The following is a 24,037-nucleotide window of genomic DNA, read 5'->3' on the forward strand; positions in this document are numbered from 1 at the left end:
CAGGAGGCCTATGGGCCATTCAATGATGCCCCTGATGTCACTGTGTGCCGTTTTGTGCCTAATCTGCTGCGTACTGGCAGGTCGCCTCTAGGGTGTCATGAGGTAGGAGCGCAATGGACAACCGGCATCACCTGCATGAGAAAGGACATAAATAGTGTCAGTGCGCATTGGGTGTTCCTTCGTGTGTCATGTTGGAAGCGTGCTAGTTGGCTTTGTGTGGACCCAGTGTTGGCATGCACCTGTTGTGATGGTCATGTGCCTGTGTGCAGATGCGTGGCTGTATGTGTTTGGTTCAACATGTTGAGAGTTACAGTACTTACCTATCAGCCACATGTCCCCATAGTGTCTGGCTTACAACTGCGCACACAAACTGGGGACCCGGAATATGTGACTATGGTGGACTGAGCCCAGGACATTGATGTACACATCCATGAACAGCCCACCAGCATTGCAGACCAGTTGTGCGTTGATGGAGTGCCAGCGGTGCCAGTTCTGGTAAATGTATGCATTCGCCCATGTGGGCTATAGTGCGACATGGGTGCAAGCAATGATACTGATGACCCGGGGGAAGCTGTGCGCCATGTAGAATCCATTGGCCACCTGTCTTTGCTTATCCAGAGTCAAGGGCAGGTGGACATGGTGTCGGTTGCTCGACATGATGCATGCCAGGACCTGCTGCAGGGCACGTGACTGCATAGCCTCGGAGATGCCTGCAGTGATGCCACTGTTCCTCTGGAAAGAGCCAGTGGCTAAGAAATGCAGTGCTGTTAGGAGCTTCACATGTACCCCGATGTAATGGGAACACGCAGTGGTGGGGTGCAAATCACCCTTCGACTCCCACAACATGTCCATGATGATGTGTGGAGGGAAGCAATGCTTTTATTTATTTATTGAACATTTGTGTGGCGCCTATACACAGGTGTTTCCAAACCTCTGTGTTGGCAATGCTGAAGCGGGTGACCCTGGTGCGGAAGACTCGCTCCCTTTGTCTCCTCCTCAGCTGGTGTGTGGCAGCAGCAGCATTGTGCCATTGCTGGGCATAGAGCGATATTGCTAGGTCGCAGGGATACATCTCCTGAGGTGGGAAGCTTGGAGTGGCACTGTGTGCCTTCATATGGCTATGTATGACATAATGTTGTGCATGCATATGTGTGTTGTCGCTGTATGGCTTGGTTTGTCCTTGTTTGTGTGGGATGTTCTGCAGCTGTGTGTTTGGGGGGGGCTCAGGTGTGTTGTTTGCTGATGTATGCGTTTGGCATGGGGGTGTTGTTGCTTTTGACGGATGGTTGTATAGGTTCCATGTATGATGCGGGAGTCTGTGTGTTTGATGTGTTCTATGGTGTGCTATGGGATGTGTGTTGGGTTCTGTGTGTCAATACTTCCCTTGGATGTGTTTGTGGTGATTGTGGGTGCTGTGTATTTTTCAGTAATTATTTCCCAGAGATGTTTATTTGTATGTCTTCTTGGAGTCATTTATACATTTTCTTCTTTGCGTAACTTCCTCCTTTGACGGAAGTTCCGCTTTGAAGTATGCTCTTTTTCTAGACTTCTGCCTTTCTGTGTTTTTATCGTAAGTCCTTTTAGGAAATTTTTGTAAGTTACCTCAAACTAAGTTATGACTCAATTTGGGTGCAAGTTTGGTTTTACGACTCGTGTCTTCCTTCGTGAATTTAGGCCACACTTATTGAAGCTATGAAGAGTATAAAGCGTATGCATTTTAGAAAAAAAATAGTATGCTACTGTTTAAAATTGTATGTATTGTTATATTGCATTATCAAATAAGTAACTAAAAGGGAAGGTTTTATTGTTTACAATGTTCACATACAAACAATAGTTCTATTTACTGGTAAATGGAGATTTTATAAAAATTACTTTACTAACTTGGCTCCTTTGAAGGCTGTAAAGTAGTGGTTGTGGTTGACAGCGCCAACCGCAAAATTGGCTGCAATAAAATTGTAATACATGATTTATTTTAAAGTATGAATTTTGAAAATAACATTTTATCATAATAGTGGATATTTATATGAAAAATCTATATAAGTTTGTAAAGGTACTTACTGTGAATCCACGCTGGTCACTGTCTTCAATTGAAGTGTTTAATCTTGTTAATAGGCATGGTTTGCAAAGTTCTGTGTCTGCACAGGGTGCAAAGTACAAATGGCACATGCGTTTGCTGTAAAGTAAGTGCTGCATGGCGTTTCTGTATGGTAATTGGTTAGTGTGCATTATGCATGCACAGTTGGTAATTATTTGCATGTGCCGTTTGTAAATGAAAAATTGTTTTTTCAAAATGGAACATCAGGTAAGTGTAAAAAACCTATTGGTGCAACATGTACAGTGACTATGTCCACTGGCCATGGCTACTGACCATGGCCAAAGGCTATGGCGAGTTTGCCCCAAAGAAACCTATTGGCTCAACTTGTTCAATGGCCATGGCCGACGGCCGTGGCTACTGGCCATGGCCGAAGACCATAGTTTGTGGTCCCCAAAGAAACCATAGTATAATAGTATAATAAAACCTTGAAATTCAACTAAATGACTTTAGTTAATAGAGTTCAGGTGATCAGATTTAACGCAACAAAACCCTTGAAATTCAGCACTCGTATTTCAAGCAAGTCCACCTTAACTTTGCGCCCCCCTTTTGCACAGCGTATGACCACAATAATCACATCACAGACAACATCACTGATGACATCACGGGTGACATCATGAATTACATCATAGATAACATTACTGATGACATCACATATGACATCACTAATGACATTATGAAAACTGCTGGACAGAGTTGGACCATATAAGAAACAATTTTGGCACAAAATTCTACATGGGTGCCTTTTGCTGGTTTGGGGGTAAATCCGTCCTGTAGTTTTTAAAATATTTGATGGAGAAAGGGGTGCTCACTGCTACCGAAAAACGTGTCTATATCTCCCATAGTGCTTTCAGCACAGAGGCCTTTCAGAAGTGAATGCCAACATTTCATTTTTTTGCTCAATGCGAGTGATTCCCACAGAAGTACCGAGGGAAGCTGAAAATTAAAAGTTCACAAAATGCTATATGTTGGGGGAATTATGGGTGGCCTGGGGAGCCCGTTTTATGTGGAAAATGTTTGGCTTATTGGGGGAATGCTGGGGGAATTTAGCGAGACTACCGGAATAACGTTGCAAGACGGAATCAGAAAAGAAAATGTCTCACATGAACCGAAGAACAAAAAGGGGTAAGGGAGAGGGTCAGGAGTGAAATCAAAATGGAGGAGAGTGGAGGGCCAAGAAAAGAGGGGACATATTGTGAGTGTCAGTGAGGATGGAAAAGATTTTTTAATTTCAGCATTTTCCTGTTACCTCAGGAATTGGCAAATGTTACTTTACTGTGGGAATCGGCATATTTTGGAGGGATTGCCTGGAAATTAAGGGAATATGAAGGGGAAGGGAAACAGTCACTGGAACAGTCTTTTAGCTGCATAGATCACATTTTCTAGGCTGGGGCTTTGGGACTTTGGGGACTGTGGGAATAATTGGTGTAACATGTACAATTGCACAGCCATGGCCAGTGGAATATACAATGGACACAGCTGTGGCCAGTGCACCCTGAGGCCATCAGTCATGGCTAGTGGATTACTGGAAATAGCCAAAGGGTAGTGGACACTAAGGTCTCTACGGGGTTATGGGCATCGACCGGTAGGCCAGAGCCACTGGCCATGGCCAAAGGCCATGGCCAGCAGCCTTCCCTGTTTTTAAATCGTTGGTGCATCATGTGCCATACCAAGTCTGGTGGGCCCGAAGAAACTATAGCAAAACAAAAGCCATGAAATTCAGTGAAAGAACTGTAGTTAAGAGAGAGTTAAGGTGATCAGATTTATCGCAAAAAAACTCTTGACATTCAGTTGGTGTGGGAAGTGGTGAATAGCCTAACTTTTTCTCACCATCTTATAGTTAAGCTGAATCTTATTTGCATTAACCCTTCCAAAAACTCTATTTCTAATAACTTTTGACTCACTGTACGGATTTGGATGACGTTTTCCAAAACAATTCTCTGGCACATGCCCCTCCACGCTGGAATTATTTTGGATTTGGATTTGGGTTCAAATGCTATTCAGAAAACAAAAAAGCAGTTTTCAACCTATTCCAGTTCATTTAGCATTTTCCAAACAATGCATTACCAATCTAATGATTAGCACTTAATAGAAGGCAGCATCAATGTTTCCATGACCTTTTAATATGGGAATTTCCAGGACGATACTACTCATGAATGAAAGTAGGGGGGACAAGTAGGCATGCAAATTGGTCAAAGGCCCATGCACTTTAAGTTGTATTGGTGCAACAGGGAGAGGGGCAATGGCCGGTGGGATCTGATAATCATATAGCGACAGTGTTCTCACGACAGTGGTCACGTTTGCAGGAAGTGGCCACTGGCCATGTCCAAAGGCCATGGCTGGTGGTACGTAGTTGGTTACTAGGCAGGTTGATATGGCCAGTGACCCTTGTCCATGGGCCACAGTCTTTTTGCCTTACTGCCTTACTGTTACAACTACAGTTGGCTTTGCATTACAAATGCCATGCCAAAATATGAAAAGATTTCCAAACTAGCTGCACCAAAATGCCATTCTAGCCTGATAATAACACATCATGCTTGCTTTATCATTGATGTCCAGTAGAAATTGTCATGCAAAAGTAAGAAATAGCTAAACTGGCTGCACCAAAATGCCAGCCTGTTCACGCAACAACACATATATTTTAAATTCTTGAGTTATTGTAAAGCTCTATCATTTGGCGTGGGTTACCATTATTTTTTCATGCCACCCCCGCGTCCATCTTTTAGTGGCATCCCTGATTTTAGGTCACACTGGGAGTCCTTTCCTCTTTTGTTTTGTTTTGGCACCATGTTCATTGCCAGGTATTTTGACAGGTAGCCTACTATTTAATTGTATTTTAAAGTGCAAAATCATATCCCGCTGTAAATAAGCAAAACCACCTTTGCAGCGCTAGAAAGCTGCAGTGGCACGAATGAAAATAAACCTCCAGGTCTTTCCTGTGACTCCTTATCAGGGAATGTGAACGTGGAACCTGTGGGGTTGAAAATTGAAATTTTAGTAAAGAAAGGTCATTTTTTAATTCCCGGCCCAAAAGTGATGTGAAGTGGTACAGAGAAAAGGGAAAATGTCATTTTAAGGTGCTAATTCAGAGTCACAATTGTATTTACCAATGTATTTGTAAAGTTAATTGGTTTCCTTTTTATCTTAGTTCTGGCCTTGCTGGCCAATGTTAAGTGCATAAATGATGAACTTTGAATCCTACCTGCCATCATTATTTATAGGCTTGATGATCACATTATTTCAGCCAAGTTCTGTTGAGGAGACAAAGCGCCTTAAGACCAAAGGGTCAGGCACTTCGTGCTAACAGGAATAGAGGAGCTTAAAATAATGCAACACTGTTCCAACCCAGACCAGCCCAAATTCTGCCTATGGAACGCACAACCCCCCCCACCTGATTCACCTTTCCGCCACACTCATCTCGCTCCCTTTTTGTCCTTCTTGCCCCGGGCCCTCTGTCATAAATCAACCAGTGACAGGAATAATCCAGTTACATGGAGGTGGCATGCCAATAGGTGAGCGACTGCCACAGTGCCCCAGGGACATGACATTTCTGAACGCCTTATAATGGAATTTCCACACAAAGCAGCGGATATCATTACTGAAGCCATCTAAAGGTTACCTATTTTGGAACCTGCTTGTTTTGAATGAAAAAAAACTACCAGCTCTAGTGAGGCACCCGACATCACAGTTTGCATGCTTGGGAAATTTAGAAAGGAAAAATGTCATGCATGTGACAGACAATCCCTCATTATCATGGCCAACCAGAAGCCAGCTTGTGGGCTGCTCAAATGCGATCAGCGAATACACACCACTGTTTATAGGCAGCAGGATGAATGGGGTAGTGGGGAAGCAAAAACACAACAGTGACCACAGCGCTACAGAGGAAGCCGCCTTTAAGAGACCTCTGAGATAAAGACGCCCCCCCCCACCCCTTCAGCTCAATGCTGTGTCTTTGCTGTATTACACAATTTCAAGAGAACGCACAGAGGGTTTGATAAGCTCCCTTTTCAACCTTACTAAACAGCACAGAGGTAAAGCTGAACACCCTACCAGCAGGGATCAGAAGGCCAGCAATCAGAGAAGAGGGACAGGCACAGAGGTAAAGCTGAACACCCTACCGGCAGGGATCAGAAGGCCAGCAATCAGAGAAGAGGGACAGGCACAGAGGTAAAGCTGAACACCCTACAGGGCAGGAATCAGAAGGCCAGCAATCAGAGAAGAGGGACAGACACAGAGGTAAAGCTGAACACCCTACTGGCAGGGATCAGAAGGCCAGCAATCAGAGAACAGGGACAGGCACAGAGGTAAAGCTGAACACCCTACTGGCAGGGATCAGAAGGCCAGCAATCAGAGAAGAGGGACAGGCAGGCTGGGCTGGTCTCAAATGTAGTCCTTTTTCTACAGAGTCTGCTCGGGGACTGCATATTGAAGATTTAGGCAGAATCCATATGTGATCTTTCACCCCCTATAAAAGACAAAACTGAGCTCTTTAGGTCGTGCGTAGGGATACATTGCACAATAGTTCTAAAATCCAGAAACGGCCTTAAACACTAATCACAGGTCAAAGACAACACTATATGGGTTATTTTGACTACCCACGAATATTACGCAGATTGCTGCATCACTTACAATAATTTGTGAATTTATATGGTTTTTACATTTTGTGCAGCAACCATAGCAAAGTTTTTTAAGGTTTTCATTAGAGCAATTTAACCCTAATGTCTCTTTAACAAAGCTTTTTCACTGAATTTCACAGGTTTTTCTAAGTGCAGCCTATTTATTACATTCCCTTAACAATGTATGCCTGTATGTATGTATAACTACATATTACATATATCTACATGCAGTAAAAAACCTTAGTTCAGGAAGAGTTAAGATGATCCGATTTATCACAATGAAACCCAGGAAATTCAGCAAGTGTGGGAAGTGACGACCACTTTAACTAGGAGTCTCACCCGATAGATGTCACCCAGGATACCATTTATGTTCATCTCATTGTTGATCCCTGCTGTGATCTCATGTATTTGCTCATTGGCTGAGCATGTTGCGATCAGTCGAATCATCTTAACTTCACTGAATTTCAAATGTTTTGTTAAGCTATATCTTCTCCAGGGCCCACTGGTCATGGCCTTCCGCAGTGTTCACTGTCCTTGTAGCACCCATTTTTATGAAACACTGAGGCCCACTGCCCATATCCCTCTGCCTAGTATGTAACCAGATCATACTGTGCGCCTGTGTATTTGTGCTAGACTAAGCTGCTTATTTGAACATGGTGGGGACAACATTTTTAACTTTGCATCTTTGACAAGGCAAGCATGCTAAGCGTTATTACTTGGCTAGACTGTTATTTTGGTGCATTGAGGCTCGCCATTTCTTATTATGGTATGGCATGCTTTACTGGGCATCTATGATAAAGCAAGCTTGATATGTGTTGTTACGTGACCAGGTTGGCATTTTGGTGCAGCCAGTCTAGCTATTTCTTACTATGGCATGGCATTTTATTTTAGCATCAATGATAATGGAAGCATAATGTGTTATTACATTGATAGAATGGTATTTTGGTGCAGCCAGTTCAGACATGTTTTCATATTGTGACATGGCATTTGTAATGCAAAGCCAGCTGGAGTTTGTTTTTACATGGGTATACTGCCATGTATTTTCAGACCCAGAATGGACATGTTTTCTTATATGATCATTACTGGCAAAAAGCAAACATTAGAATCTTCTTTTATGGGAATACTGGCATATATTTGTACAGCATGTAAATGTATGGGCACAGCCACTGTGAAAAGGTTTCCATACTGTCATAGATTGTGGGCAAAGGTATCATGAAAATGTGTTTGGAAATGCTCTTGGGCACTGTTGGTGATTTGCATCTATTAGATTACAACCTGTCAGGCTTTTTCCCCAATTATTCACTTACAATGTGCTGTAAAATGCACCATTTTCCATCATCACAAACCATTTATCGGGAGAGAACCCTGATAGACCCCATTTGGTCGGTTCAGGCTCCCTCACTACACTCGGTCGCTGTGGAATTTGTGTGGGAAATATTTACGCCCCTACAATTAAAAAAATAACCAGCTAGCATTTGGCTTCTTGGCATTAAACCAAGAGCACCTACTTAACAATGAATGAGTGGGCTGTTTCCTATAACACACGCTGAACTGAAACACTGATAGGTGATCCCAAGTAAGAGAGGTAAGGCATGGTGAGATTAAGCAATTTACCCAAGATAACATAATGTTAGGTGGAGAGCTGGATTTTAAGCGTTGGTTTGTAATAACGTCATCAGGCCACATCAGATCCATCGCTTCTAAAAGGAGTTAAAAGCAGACCAGACAATGCATTGATTGAAAAATTATGAAAAGGCATTCAGTGGGTTAAAAATGCGTCCCTGCTGCTCGCCATAGAATGAAAGCAAAAGCAAGGAAAGGAAAACACTATGGGTGAGGTAAGTAAAATTGCGTTACCGCAAGTGCCGCTACAGTACAACAGACTTTTGCATTGGCAATAATGTAATTGCTCCACTGATATAACAAGAATAGCTATTTGAAAAGTTGACAAGCTCATGGTTTTTCAGGAATTCTTGGGACAAATTAAAATACTGCCTGTGCCAAAGTTATGAATTGTTCTTTTGAGGCACTTACTTTTCTTAGAATAAGTCATCCTATAAGTATTATTCTCTAAGGAGCTCTGTATGTGCAGACATTTTATCCTGACATCCAATTTCTGAGGCTCTCCGAATGAGTATAAATGGAGCATTGTTACAGACACTTTAAAGTTAGGATGAGTGTTGTGAAAAATGAAATGAGCACCAAGCCAATTGTGCATAACATATTTAGTAATTCAAGTGTAATACACTTTTCTCACAAATATATTTGCCAAATGTAAAGGTCTATGGTCATTGCCATGTTCCCAAAATGCTGTTTGATTTTATGCAAAGCAGCTAAGAGCACTTGCTGGCACCAGTAGGCCCTGTCATGAGGATCCGTCTGAAGCGTGCCTCCAAGTGCAATATTTTGTATGACTCTAACCTGGCTGCTCTGAAACGCAAATGCAGCGCGGCCGAGCGGAAGTGGAGGGCTTTGGGCTCACCCTCTGAAAAACTGGCCTGCCGCCTGCTCCAAAGGCAATACAGACTCTCTGTCTTCTCCAAGAAAAGGGTCCACATTCAAGCCCACAACACTGTTTCCCACGCTAAAAGCCTTTGCTGATTTCAACAATCATTCCTTCAACACTGGTCTTTTCCGCTCTCTTCTCAAACACTTCCTTGGGCACCCCCTCCTGAAAAAGCCTTCTACTGATCCTTCCTGCTGGCCAACTATCGCCCGATCTCAATCACTCCTTTCCTGGGCAAACTCCTTGGGGAATTGTCCATCTCTCAGCTAAACATCCACATTGAATCTGCTGGTTATCTCCATGACCGTCAGTCTGGCTTAAGATTGGCCAGAGGCATGGAAACTGCTCTCCAACCTTGACTCCATCTCTCACTTTGTCCTCATACTCCTTGACCTCTCCTCTGCCTTTGACATGGTGAATCACGCCAGCCTGATCAACAGTCTCAGTGTGAACCTTGGCATCACTGGACAGGCTCTGGAGTGGCTGACCTCCTTCTTCTTGGACCAACCCTCCCAGGTCCAACATGGGTCCTTTCTCTCCACTACCTCTCTTTCCACATTTGGTATTCCCCAGGGCTCTGTCCTCTCACCCTGGCTCTTCAATGTCTATCTGGCCCCCCTGATCTCTACTTTCTCCTCTAACTTTCAGTGTTAAGAAGATGACACTCTGCTCTCTTTCGGGCTACCCTTGCTCATGCCTGACTGTTTATCCATTATTCAGGGATGGTACGCCTCTAACAACCTATGCCTTAATGCCAGTAAAACAGAGATTCTTGTCATTGGGACCCTGCTCCCGCTCTTCCTCTCTCCCTCTGGCCATCCTCCTTGGGCCCCCTCCTTCACCTTGCTGTGAGGCAAAGAAACCTTAGCGTCATCTTCGACTCCACTCTCTCCTTTTCTTCACACATCACAGACCTTTCCAAGACCGCCTGATTCCAGCTGCACTTCCTCAGAGGTATCCTACCATTTCTCAATCTTCCCCCAGAAGCTCACTCTCCGAGGCATACATTAGTTTTCTAAAATTGTTTAGCAAACCCTGCTAATTAAAATTATTTTGATTAGCAAATTGACCCATTTGATTAGCAATTGTGTACCAGTATTGTTAATATCACCAGACGTTATATATACCCAAGAAATTAAATGAGCAACAATACAGCAGTTTTGCGTACCGCTGAAATAAGACATTAGAGAGAGGAGTCAGGCCTAGCAAAATCTTTAAACTTCATCTAGACCTGCAGGTCGGGTAACTTAGTTTACCCATTCAACCTAAGAGAAATGCATTCGACCCATAGTAACGGAGGACAACTAATTAAAAATATGATTTCTATGAAATGGTGCATGTCACTACAAACCCACTTTGTTTGGCAAACTGCTGCCACTCAGAGGCTGCAAAGTGAAACCTTTGACATTTACTGCAAACAAAGTAAATGTTAACTAAAAGTTTCAAACATCTCTTGTAAATGCCACTCGCCCTTCATAAAATCGACTCAACAATGCGAAGACTTTGCGAGCAATAGATTAGTGTTTGTAAAAAGTAAAAGGTTAGCTGCATGAATGGACACAAATAAATATTTATAATAAAAAGGTTCTGAAAGCAGTTTGGGCAGTTGTCTCCTGCAGGTGGTAATATATAATACAATCAATCATAAAGTAAAGCAAGCTCTGTAGGCTAACTACAGTATTTGGTATTGCAGGAGATCTGTAGATGTATAGACTGGATGGAAGTATTGACCACTACTTTGCGTAAGCATCTAGTTAGCTTTGTGTATTCATTATGTATGAGGAAAGCAAGATACTAAGCATAGTGGATTACATAGAAGGCAGAGAACTGGGCAAACTAATTGGAATATTGTAGTTTGTGGTCATCTCACTTTCAGGGTACCTGGTATAAAGCAACTGGGTGATTAATAATATAGAATTTAATGGAATATGGGTTCGCTAAAGAGTTGAGCAAAAGTTGCAATATATATGCAACCTGCTACAGAACTAGGTTTGCCATCAAAAGCATTTGATCATGCATATTTTCAAAAGTGTTCACTCGTCAATATGATGCATCTTCCCCAACAAAATGAAATATAGTTAACACTATGAAATTTAGATACACTAACCTTAACTTTACTGTAAAGTATGAAGATGATGCAGTGTTTTACAAAAGGAATACTGTAATGTTAGGAATGGAATTGCATGACTATTTAAAAAAATATATAAAGTTGACACATACTGGTCTTCGTCAGACAGGATATAGAAAACTTAATACAAGTATCATCCAGATTACTTCTGGTTTGCAATTATTTGAAAAATAAAAATAAATTCTTGCCTAGCACACATGCCTTTGGTACTTAAGAGTGGAGGAGATGATTACTTCTGCACCTTCTCCCCATTAGCACTGGAAGTGAACAGATAAGAGAGAGTGAAGAGAGCACCGCGGGCAAGAGAGGAATGCAGGGCAAACTGTGCTTTCATTGAAGAGGGCAACATAAATAGCTAACTTTGCTACACAAGTGTCCATTTGATTAGCAAACCTTCAGAATTGCATAGCAAATTGCTATGCGAGACTGCTTATTTTATACCTTGCTCTCTCCAGCTCTGGTTCTCTCCAGACTGGATTACTGCAACAGCCTCTTTCTCAATCTTCCTAACTCTACTCTTCACCCTCTTCAACTAATCCAGAATAGGACTGTGAGGCTTATCCTTGGCCTCAAGCCCAAGGACCGGGTCTCTACAGCTCTGAAATATCTCCACTGGCTCCCTGTGGCCACGAGGATCAAGTTCAAGACCCTCTGCATCATCCACAAGGATTTCTGGGTCCGTGGTCCTCTATATCTAACATTCTATTCCTAAATACCTTCCTTCCAGAGCCCTCCGCTCAGCTACCTCAAACTCTTTGCGGGTCAGACACTTCTTCAAACAGATAGCCGGGGTAGATCTCTCTCCTCTGCAGGTGCCTATCATCTGGAATGGCCTCCCTGCCCCTCTCAGACTTGAGCCAGATCGCCTGAAGTTCCGTAAACTGCTCAAGAGATTCCTTTTCTCTTCTTCTTGCTCTCTCCCTCTCCCCTGCTAATTTACCAGTCTGTCTGTCCAGACTGGTGGTGTGTTTGCCCTCAGAGTCACATAGGAATCCCCCAGACATAAGCACGCTTTGGAGAGGCGGAAATGGAGAAAGCCGCAGAGCCTGTGCTAATTGAAAAGCTGCAGAAAGTCAGGCTGAGACGCTGGAGAACTGGAAATTAAGACAAGGGGAAACCATTGTAGAGGCAGGGTGAGAAAGCCAGTCCGATGTGGAGGTGTATAGGTGTGGCAGGGGCTCTCTAGCAGTCACCTGAATTATCAGCAGCGAACATTTGGGCCTGCCACAAGAACGGAAGTCTCAGCTATGAGGCAAAGTTACTGTCTTTTATTAGCAAACAAAATGAAAGGGATCACACCAGAGCTTTTAAGCATGTGTCACCCCGTTTTATCCCGATGTGACATCACAAATCCAGGTTCCATCCCAGAAACCTATCACACATTTACATTGGTCAGTTTGGGTAGCATACATATAGAAGATTTACGGGTTAGTTCTACAATTGGATAGCCATATATCGTGACTCCTTCTAGGACCATCTCTACTAGTATCAATCTACAATGTTGCAGGGTCGCAGAGAGACCATTAGCCCTTGCATTTAATATATCCCCACTTGAAAGGTGAATCTGGTTTGGGCAGAATGTGTCCTCCCATCCCTTGGACCCTGGACGGTTACTAGACTGAGTGTACCTTTCTGAGTGTTGCCATCTCTGATCACCAGACATTTGTTGCAACACAGCGGACGTGCGCTTCATGAACACACTCACCTGCTCGGACAGCACCACAATGACAGTGCTTCTTGAAGTATATCCCAGGATGTACGGGAGTTCTTCGCTCAGCCCCTAGAGCTCTGCTTCGACGATACTCACGGCTTGGTTCCATTCCGGTGCACCCCACGACTGGCATCCGGCACCCAGGAGTCATTCACCTTTTCCGCCCAGAGCAAGCCGTCCATTTGGCTATTTGAGTTCAGAGACTGGTTCCAGCCAAACCCTCTTACATTTAGTGACACAGCAGCGCTGATTGCCCGGTGCGACCTGTCCAGGGAGCCTGCCTCACAAGCAAGATTCATGACAAGGTTTTAGTGGGGCCACCCATTTGCCCTGATGAAGGCGGTTTATGTAATGTATTACTGATCCGGCTGATGCATTTGGAGCCGGATACTTCCTCTGCCGAAACGTGTTCCTTATGCAAGGGGGACATTTGCACCAACAAGTACTTTTGGGGTCTATGGACTACTTACTGCCAGGCCTACATTTGATACTAAGAAATTCCACTACGGTCCCCCTGTCACGTTGGCACCTGTAATATGAGATGCTTCAGGCATCTGAAAGATGAGATGCTTTATTGAATACGGAGGATGGGTAGTATCCTACACCCACCCTTGCACTGTAGCATAGTCCCTATGATTTCACCAGTGATTTATGCCATGTTACATGATCAAGGACTTCGAACTGATTTATGTACTGAAGCAAAATTGTGATTTTTGAGCTCTTTATTGATTTATGTTCAGACTATTTGAGTTTTTCACATGCAAATTGTCTATAAATGTTTTCTTGTTCATGTCTGAATGTTTTTAACGTTAATACAAACCACGTTTATTCACAATCATGGTTGTATGTGATTCTTCTTGTTTAACCCCTTTCTCCTTTCTGGACATTCTCATGGGGCATAAACTTAGAGGTTTTTCCTATCAGTACCAACAATACCAGGATTCCCATTACTAGGATATAGTTGTTTCATTCATTGACAACAAGTGGGAATATACCTTGCCAGTAGCAGTACTAACTTTTCTTGGTTTTTGCCATCTCTGATCACCTAAGCCTGGGAGTGTGAGTTAGCAGCTCGTGGGCAACACTTGTAGCTTTTTTCCCCTCTTGTTCAATGGGAACCATCCTCTTTGTCTACCTTGGTTGAATGGGCATTGTCCTGTTCAGCTGGGGTAATTGTGCAGAGACAACAAAATGAAACAGTCCTGCTTGTAATTATGAGGATTTTAGCCTGGCTTTCTGCAGGTGGCTCATTGTCTTGGTAACTGGAACTTTCCTGTGTCCACTTGTCCTTGGCTGAGTGCCTCATTTCTGCTCGTCTCTGGATGTAGCAATCATGTCAGCTTTTCCACGTACTTGAAGCCTGTCTCTCCTTTGCCACTCATTTCAGAGACCTACAGCTCTATATGATTCCTTATTTATTTGCATTTTTAATGCGCTTACATAGTCCGGGGGCATCGAGGCGCTGTTACAGGAATATGTCTTCGTTGCGCATTTATAATGTTGTCTTGTTTCCAAGGCGATCACATTGCTACCGAGCTACCCTCCTGGGACATGGCTTTTCCATGTTAGTAGCAGTTAAGCATGTGCGAGCTATGAATACTGCACATCTTGCGGTTTTAGCTTTGGCGAAAGATATGAGTTTAAAGATATGTATGTGTATCTTTCCCCTACCGACATGAGTCATAAGCATGTGCTTTGTGCCTATATGCAATAAACTAGTGCATGTTTGTGTAACTTCATGAATGGATGAAATGTACTTCATGTATAATGTGGCTACATCATGATGTCAGTGATAACGTCATTAATCTCTGGTTTTACAGTTAGTCAACTTGCTTGATCAATGTAATTTCCATATCGTCCAAATCATCGATTGTGTATGGTCTAAACAGCTGTTTTAGGGAATAACACTTATCACACCTGTGATACATCGAGCATCGCAGTGATGGACCTAAAAGTGAGGCACATCTGTAATTTCTCTGCCTTCGTGTCGAGAGTCGTGTTGGGGGTAATGAGGGTAATGTACAGTGGCGTGGCCACAGTCCTACCATGGTGGGCCAGGTGCCCGGTGAACAATGCCGAGGTAATTACCACACTGAGCAGTGACAGCTCCGAGCCGCCAGTGGCTGTTGAATGTATACTATTGCTGAGACTCCGAGAACAAGACTCGAGCGAAGCCGGAGACGGAAAAGCTGCAGAAAGCCAGTCCGCGATGCCAGAGAGCCGGCAACAAAGACAACAGGGAAACTGTTGTAGAGGCAGAGAGAGAAAACCTGTCCAATGTGGTGACATGACCACAGTCCTACTGTCGTGGGCCAGGCACCTGGTGAACAACACCAAGACCTTTATCACAAGAAGCACTGAGAGCTCCCAGTCGTCAGCATCCATGGAATGTAACCTATCGCTAAGATGCCGAGAATTAAACATTGGCTGAGCAAGAGACGAAGAAGGCGGAAAGCCAAACTGATTACCCGAGCCAGTGTTGTACCCTGCAAGGTCACCCTGGAGAAACACAGGTACTGGGGTGAACGGGAAGAGCAGAAGGCAACCGGAGCAACCAGATGTAAGAAGTGGGATGTTTGAAAGCCAGGAAGGCGATACTCCCCTAATAAACCAGTGTAACTGGAGATAAGAAGCAAGCATAAAGAAGGTAACAAAAAATGCTGGTGTGGAAACAGAGGGAAGGTGGAAAAGAGAACCATGGGAAAGGGGGAGAAGACCAACTGAACTCGAAGTTAAAGAGTGGGGAGAGGACTCCCTGATACAGTGTGCCATGTGTTGCGAATTAAGACTGTAAAGTGACCGTAATAAGGAGGGACATATGCCTATAAGAATAAACCAGGAGAGGGGAACTCTGATTGCAAGTAAAAGTATACAAAACGTAAGAAAGGTGGAATATGAAGAAACTAAAAAGCATAAACTTAAAGGAAAGAGTGGGAGAATATATCCAGGAGAGACATTCTAGACAAACCAGTAAAAATAATATCACACCCATGAGCAGCTGGGAGGAGCTACAACGCTCCTGAAGCAAACACCAAGAGAGTCTCAGAGAGGAGCCACATAAGAAGCGTGTTTCTAACCAGAGACAGTTGTAGAGTTGACTATACAAGTACACAAGTGAAGAGTACAGGAACCATATTTTTACCCAGAGACATTGGTATCTCGAGTATAAAAGGAAACCTGAGAAAAACCGTGAGTAAAAGCCACAAGAAAGAAAGACGGTATAAAGGGAACTGACCAGGAGATGAGAGAAATTCCTTGACCAACTTTAGTTATTCACATTAGTGGTAGGGTAAGAGTTAGGTTTGGATGGAGGACATTTATTTTGGACTTCCTGATGACAAACAAGCACCTTGAGTTTCTTTACCCATGCAGGGAAAGCCCACAGCAATAGGGACGGAGAGGTTTTTTCTTTATCATTTCATTAAAGGAGAGTTAACATGTCCAAAATGTGTCTGACTCCTTCTTTCGACCCGCTACAGAGTATACCAGGCTATCTGCCTTCAATGGTAACCTTCTATCAGAAAATAATGTAAATGGTTATTCTAGGGTTTGCTAATGTGCTTTTCTTAGTAAGACAAGTGTAAGATTTCTTTTATTATGACAGCAATATGTACTCAAAGTGATCATTAGAAATAAACATTGTAATTTTTGTAAAATAAAAGCCAGTGGGTAGTGGTATTACAATTGAAGAATTCCCTTTTTTGGAATGCTGCTTTTGCTAAAAATATGCATCGTTTTGTCTCATAAGATGTCCTTTCTTCTTGGAAAACGCAGCACTCACATTCAAATCAACAATCTGTTTCTTATGTGAGCACCAAGAAAATGTTTACTTTTGAATGCTGGTCACTCATTATTTGTTAGCACTGATGAACTTGTGTATTTGTTACATTATTCATAAACACTAACAAATAACACAAATAGAAAATAACAACCATAGTTGTAGACCCTGCAGCCTGGTCCCTTCCAATGTCTGTCAGAACCCCGGCAGCCCCTGCATAGTTTAACCGCATATTTCTCGACTCTTCCATATGCATGATGAGCCCTCAGTGTAATGGCAATATTCCGCCGGGTAACAAGCAATAACAATGCATGTCTCCACACACCATATCTCAAAAGATGCATCTGCTGCATCTGCTCTCAGTCTCATCGTATCCATAAAAAACAGCATCTTCCCCCTTCAATATATGTGTGTTTTTCCTCTGGTCCCACCAGTGTTATCAATGACAAAGGTGGCTCTAGCAAATGCACTGAAAATGTGACTCTTGCCCAGAGAGAGAGAGGGTGAGAGGGGCAGAGAAGGGAGCTAAAAAACGAGAACATAAGCTAGTGTATGAGATGGTTGCTTGTTGTTTCTTATTCTTCTATAAGTGTGACCCACATGAGGTCCTGCGTCTAAGAAATGCAAGAGACTGGTGCAGTTGCCTACGTGAAAAACACATATGAAATGCAATATGCCATGACATTTTAACATAAATAATCTTTGGACACACTTACAGTTCTTGGTTACCAGTGGGTGTGCAAAACATGAAAGATATGGATGCACGGAATTCCTGAATTGTATATTTGTACTTCTTGATATGATATGGGATTATAATGATGGAGTTTGCAAGATAGTCAATATGCACAGTTATTTTCACCATGCTTGGCACTGGATCTTTTTCGAACATGATGTCCCCCAAACCTCCATTTAGCTGCCTGGTTGATGTGATGAATCTGTACAAATCGTCCCTTCTCCCCAGAGCAAGCCACCCTCTTTGAGGCTAGGGAGGTGAGCCCGCTAAGCAAGACCCTCCCTAGGGATCTGGGCAAGTGGGGCCTCACTGGGAGTGACTTCCCTCTTGGAGACAGGCACTCCCATTCCAATAAGGAATTCTCAGTCCGAACCACACTTTCTGCCTCTATGGATGTTGGAAAGACTTTGGTATCTCCTTTTATGACTATAATCCATAAAGACCCTTCTTTCACTCAATTGGCTTCAGGTAATGCTGAACGTCACCTGAATGCCATGATCAAGGAAGACGGACACAATTCTGGCTGTTCCAATGACGTGTATAATAAGAGAGCGGACTATGAATGGAGGAGAGACTTCTATGGAGGGAGGAGAATAGCCGATACGCAGAGGCGAGTCTCTACAGCAACAACGTCCTGGAGGGGCAGAGCCACGTCGAGCCACAGAACCAGTGGTGGCATGACCTAAGTGAGACCCGCTAGCTGGAGGCTGAATGGTGGGTGCTTTGAGCGAGCAAGAGGCTCCGGTCAGGGGAAGAGATGTGACAGGAAGGCAACCGTCGTCTCTGGTTGCATGACCACTGAAGAGCAGTGGTGGGCTCGGTGCCGAGCAACCGACGGTGAAACCAGAGACAAGAAAGGAGCTCGGGTCTCCGAGCTCCACCCAGCTAGCGCCTTTTTCCACCGAGAGAAGTACTGACAGGGAAATAGGCACTACTGACTTGTGAAAGTCAGTGAGGCCTTTGGTTGGTTTTCAGGAGTGCCAAAACCGACACAGTTATGAGAATGGGAGAGAACGGAATTGGCACACGGCCCAGCCGAAGCAGAGTGAGAGAGATACAAATAATGTATAACAAGGCTGGAATAGCCGCAGAAAGCATGATAACTTAAGAGAAGCTACGGGGCTCATGGCCCCGTTAAAACAGACTAAAAGAGATCTGAAGAACATATCCCAAGGCTGGAATAGCACCAGAAGCACAAGAACTTAACAGAAGCTAACGGCACACACCCTATGAAAAATGCAGGCAGTACAAAGGATACGAGTGCTGTGTGCCAGGGCTGGTAAAGCCGACAAAGTTACTAATGATGGATGGACAAACATTCTACTGTGAATGGAATGAAAGGAAGGTGAATGCTCTGCAGCAAGGCTAGCAAAGAGCAGGCGGAAACTGGAACCTGCAAAACTCAGGCGAGCAGAAGCCCTAAGTTAAATACTGTGATTGAGAACCAAGACATCTGCCTAAGAGACAAGGAACTTTGGGGGGTCCCAGTGTAATGGAAGGTGGGAGGCAGAGAGAAGTGTCTTTCAACTAATCCCAGAGGGATTTGGACATTTGAAACAAAACCTGAGACAAGTAAGAAACAGTTTTCTTTGTCAAGTGAAAAGTGAAACCCATGCAGTGGATAACAGTGATCTTTAACCAAGAAACTTGGCACGAAGATTTGGAAGACTATACCATTATATTCTAGATGGAACTTTTAGACTGAAAGCAAGTCACTTACGAGTTGGGCCAGGCAGAAGCCCATACTGAGGCAATTGTGCAAGCCTCCCCTTCTGCTTTTAGGTTAGGTGTTTTCTAAAGTGGTGGGGTGAGTTAGTTGGTTAGAATTCAGACAGAAGACTTTCACTTTGGACTTGATGTGCACCCTTAGCTTTAGTTTTGCTAGGTAGGGAATTTCCCTCCAGGGGTGAGACACAGAGTGAGACCATATGCTAGACAGGGTCAGAGTTTAGCTAGGACTCGTGTTTAATCTTTCTGTAGATTCAGCAAAGAATCACATGTTGTAGGTGACTCAGCATGGCCTTTGTGGAAACCTGGGTTCAGCAATGGAGAAATGTGTTAGGGTACACGAGTAGAAGTCAGGGGTATTGTGCAGGAGCCGGAGAGCATGAAAATAGCATGTTTCCAAAGGGACATTGCAGTGTTGGACAACCTGCATCCCTCCCAGATTGCTTGAATTACACATTTCATCATCCCCAGTCAGAACAGTCAAATGTGTAGGCTCATTGGAGTTGTAACCAAAGCATCGCGAGGACCAGAGGTTGGCCATCACTGGGCTAAAACAAGCTTCCGCTGGGAAAAAACCAGCTGCTTGTACTGTTAAGTATGGAAGTATGAGAAAAGAGTAGACGAGACCCTGAAGGTAAATGTGTGGAGTGGTGGTAATATTTACCATTCTCTAATAGCACAGCAGACTGAAAAACAAAGGTCTGGAGCATAGCCGGGAACAATGCCACTGGTTATGATACCCCTGTAGGCAGTAATCCATTTTATATCACCCTCCTGCAAGAAGGGAAGATGACAAATAAACTAAGTACACGTTTATATCCCAGAGAGAAGTGGGCGGTGTTCATGTCACTGATCTTTGCCGAAAGGACATGTAATAGCACAGCAGACTGAAAAACAATGGTCTGGGACATAGCCCAGAGCAATGCTAGTGGTTCATTCAAAGCCTTCTCTCCATCAGCGGTGAGTTTTGCAATGGTTAGACCTGCCAGGGCCTCCCACAGGACATCCAGTAGGTGCTGGGTGGGAAGGGTCTGAGGGGTAGGTGGTATCTCTCATTCCTCATGGCGACTGTGAGGAAAGGTGTGAACCTAAAGGGGTTCTATGCCATCTGGTCGAATCTTTTTCATTGGTGTCGATTTCATCTATTTTCTTTACAGGATAATTTTGACAAAATATGTATATGCATGGGAAGACCCATCACTGCCCCTCATTGACCCCCTACATGAAGTATTCTCCTAAACCCACCGCCACATATATTTACAGCAAAATCTGACAGACAAAATTTGCCAAAATCTTCGACGAATTCTACTGCGGCAAAAACTCCCTGTCCCAACGCAAAGGTATGGTTGTAACCTGCAAAGAACGATAGGCAGGATCAGCCTGCTCCTGGATGGTAGCCTGGAGAACATAGTACGCACAATGATGGTCAACATATAAGAACGATAGGCAGCATCAGCCTGCTCCTGGACGGTTGCCTGGACAGCATAGTACGTACACTGATGGTCAACATATAAGAACGATAGGCAGGATCAGCCTGCTCCAGGACGGTTGCCTGGAGAGCATAGTACGCACACTGATGGTCAACATAACTGTTGCCTGGAGAGCATAGTACACACACTTATGGTCAACATATAAGAACGATATGCAGGATCAGCCTGCTCCTGGATGGTTGCCTGGAGAGCATAGTACGCACACTGATGGTCAACATATAAGAACGATAGGCAGCATCAGCCTTCTCCTGGACGGTTGCCTGGAGAGCATAGTACGCACACTGATGGTCAACATATAAGAACGATAGGCAGGATCAGCCTGCTCCTGGACGGTTGCCTGGAGAGCACAGTGCGCACACTGATGGTCAACATAACTGTTGCCTGGAGAGCATAGTACGCACAATGATGGTCAACATATAAGAACGATATGCAGGATCAGCCTGCTCCTCGACAGTTGCCTGGAGAGCATGGTACGTACACTGATGGTCAACATATAAGAACGATAGGCAGGATCAGCCTGCTGCTGGACGGTTGCCTGGAGGGCATAGTACACACACTGATGGTCAACATAACTGTTGCCTGGAGAGCATAGTATGCACACTGATGGTCAACATATAAGAACGATAGGCAGGATCAGCCTGCTCCTGGACGGTTGCCTGGAGAGCATAGTACGCACACAGATGGTCAACATATAAGAATGATAGGCAGCATCAACCTGCTCCTGGACGGTTGCCTGGAGAGCATAGTACGTACACTGATGGTCAACATATAAGAACGATAGGCAGGATCAGCCTGCTCCTGGACGGTTGCCTGGAGAGCATAGTACGCACACTGATTGTCAACATATAAGAACGATATGCAGGATTAGCCTGCTCCTGGACGGTTGCGTGGAGAACAAAGTATGTACACTGATGGTCAACATATAAGAACGATATGCAGGATCAGAATGCTCCTGGACGGGTGCCTGGAGAGCATAGTACACACACTGATGGTCAACATATAAGAATTATATGCAGGATCAGCCTGCTCCTGGACGGCTGCCTGGAGAGCATAGTATGCACACTGATGGTCAACATAACGGTTTTCCTGGAGAGCATAGTACGCACGCTGATGGTCAACATATAAGAACGATAGGCGGGATCAGCCTGCTCCTGGACGGTTGCCTGGAGAACATAGTATATACACTGATGGTCAACATAACGGTTGGCTGGAGAGCATAGTACGCACACTGATGGTCAACATATAAGAACGATATGCAGGATCAGCCTGCTCCTGGACGGTTGCCTGGAGAGCATAGTACGCACACTGATGGTCAACATAACGGTTGCCTGGAGAGCATAGTACGCACACTGATGGTCAACATATAAGAACGATATGCAGGATCAGCCTGCTCCTGGACGGTTGCCTGGAGAACATAGCATGTACACTGATGGTCAACATATAAGAACGATAGGCAGGATCAGCCTGCTCCTGGACGGTTGCCTGGAGAGCATAGTATGCACACTGATGGTCTACATAACGGTTGCCTGGAGAGCATAGTACGCACACTGATGGTCAACATATAAGAATGATATGCAGGATCAGCCTGCTCCTGGACGGCTGCCTGGAGAGCATAGTACGCACACTGATGGTCAACATAATGGTTCCCTGGAGAGCATAGTACACACACTTATGGTCAACATATAAGAATGATATGCAGGATCAGCCTGCTCCTGGACGGCTGCCTGGAGAGCATAGTACGCACACTGATGGTCAACATAACGGTTCCCTGGAGAGCATAGTATGCACACTGATGGTCAACATATAAGAAAGATGGTCAACATATAAGAAAGATATGCAGGATCAGCCTGCTCCTGGACGGTTGCCTGGAGAGCATAGTACGCACACTGATGGTCAACATATAAGAACGATATGCAGGATCAGCCTGCTCCTGGACGGTTGCCTGGAGAGCATAGTACGCACACTGATGGTCAACACCTATGCTTTTATCCCACCACATGAGGTTGAAACTTGAAGGGAACTCAAAACATCTCTGGGAGATTCAATATGAAAGTTTCCTGATATAAAATATGAAGATGCTCCCACCCCGCCATACCCCCCTGCCCGCTGAACAAATGTTAAAGTCTGGGGTGTTATTACTTTGCATTGATTCGAGTGTAATTACCACACGGGCAAACATATATTCTTTCAATACTTTTTTGTACCAGGGCAATGGTTCTCCTAGTCCCAGCAGTAGTGCAACTTCCTTGTGCACAAATGCATTGTAAGACTGTTTCTTGCACTAAGCATAATTAGGGTAATGTTTTCCCTAATGCCATTTGTACTTGCACTGATGCAAAGTTTCTGTGATATGGCCGGATGCATAAAGAACTGGAAGTAATGTGGATTTTTTTCAGCTGGTAGATTCCAAAGCATTGCAAAAAAATATGCCTTTAGTGCTCTCGTGTTTGTAAGTGAATATTTCCCATATTGACTATGACGTCATCTGAAACGATGCACCAGTTGGAAATCGTCCCTATTACGCAAGAAAACGGAGGTATAGCCCCCCCCCCCCTCCTGTTCCCCCAAACCCTCCCCCGTGTGAGGCAGAATATTGCACGCTGGAAACAAAACAAAAAACAAAAATCGCTGGTATGATAAAACGAAACTGAACGTTTACTCAAAGGTCCCTCTGATAAAGGAGGTGGAAGGAATTTAAAAGAGAGTTTGAGAAGCAGCGCCTTATGGGTGGGTATCATTCGCTTCGAAGCTGGGGGTGAAGTAACAGAAAACGCAAGCTCTTTTCTCTGCCACTGCTGGTAGCGTTCACTGCGCGTGCGCCAGCCGCACTGCACGCGCAAGCTGCAGTAAATGAGCACCGTGCTGCAACGTGAGCTGCTGGAAAGGGGCTATTATTTATTCACGACCCGTCACGTGGTGTTTGAGTAGCTCTGTTCGGTATTCATTGGCATATCAGTAGAGATTAGGCGGATTTAAGTAATAGCTGATAAAAGGGTTGTTTATGCAAGAGGATAGTATTGAGGCGAAGAGCTGAGGTATGGAAAACAGGTTCGTTTAATTGCACGGCCTGCAGAGAAGAAAGGAGGCTGCTCTCAGCTCAGGTGCCCTCCGTCATCCAACACGGTAGCTGGAGCCAGTGATTGAAGAGAGCGAGAACGGTCGGGAGCGGTGTTCTGCTACTATTTTTTTCTGTTTACCATTCCTCTCATTTTTACTACCATATTCACAATTCTTTATAGAAGATTTTTCTATTCA

The sequence above is a fragment of the Ambystoma mexicanum genome, chromosome 7p, assembly GCF_040938575.1.
Source record: "Ambystoma mexicanum isolate Mex_15411 chromosome 7p, UKY_AmexF1_1, whole genome shotgun sequence".
Lineage (NCBI taxonomy): Eukaryota > Metazoa > Chordata > Amphibia > Caudata > Ambystomatidae > Ambystoma > Ambystoma mexicanum.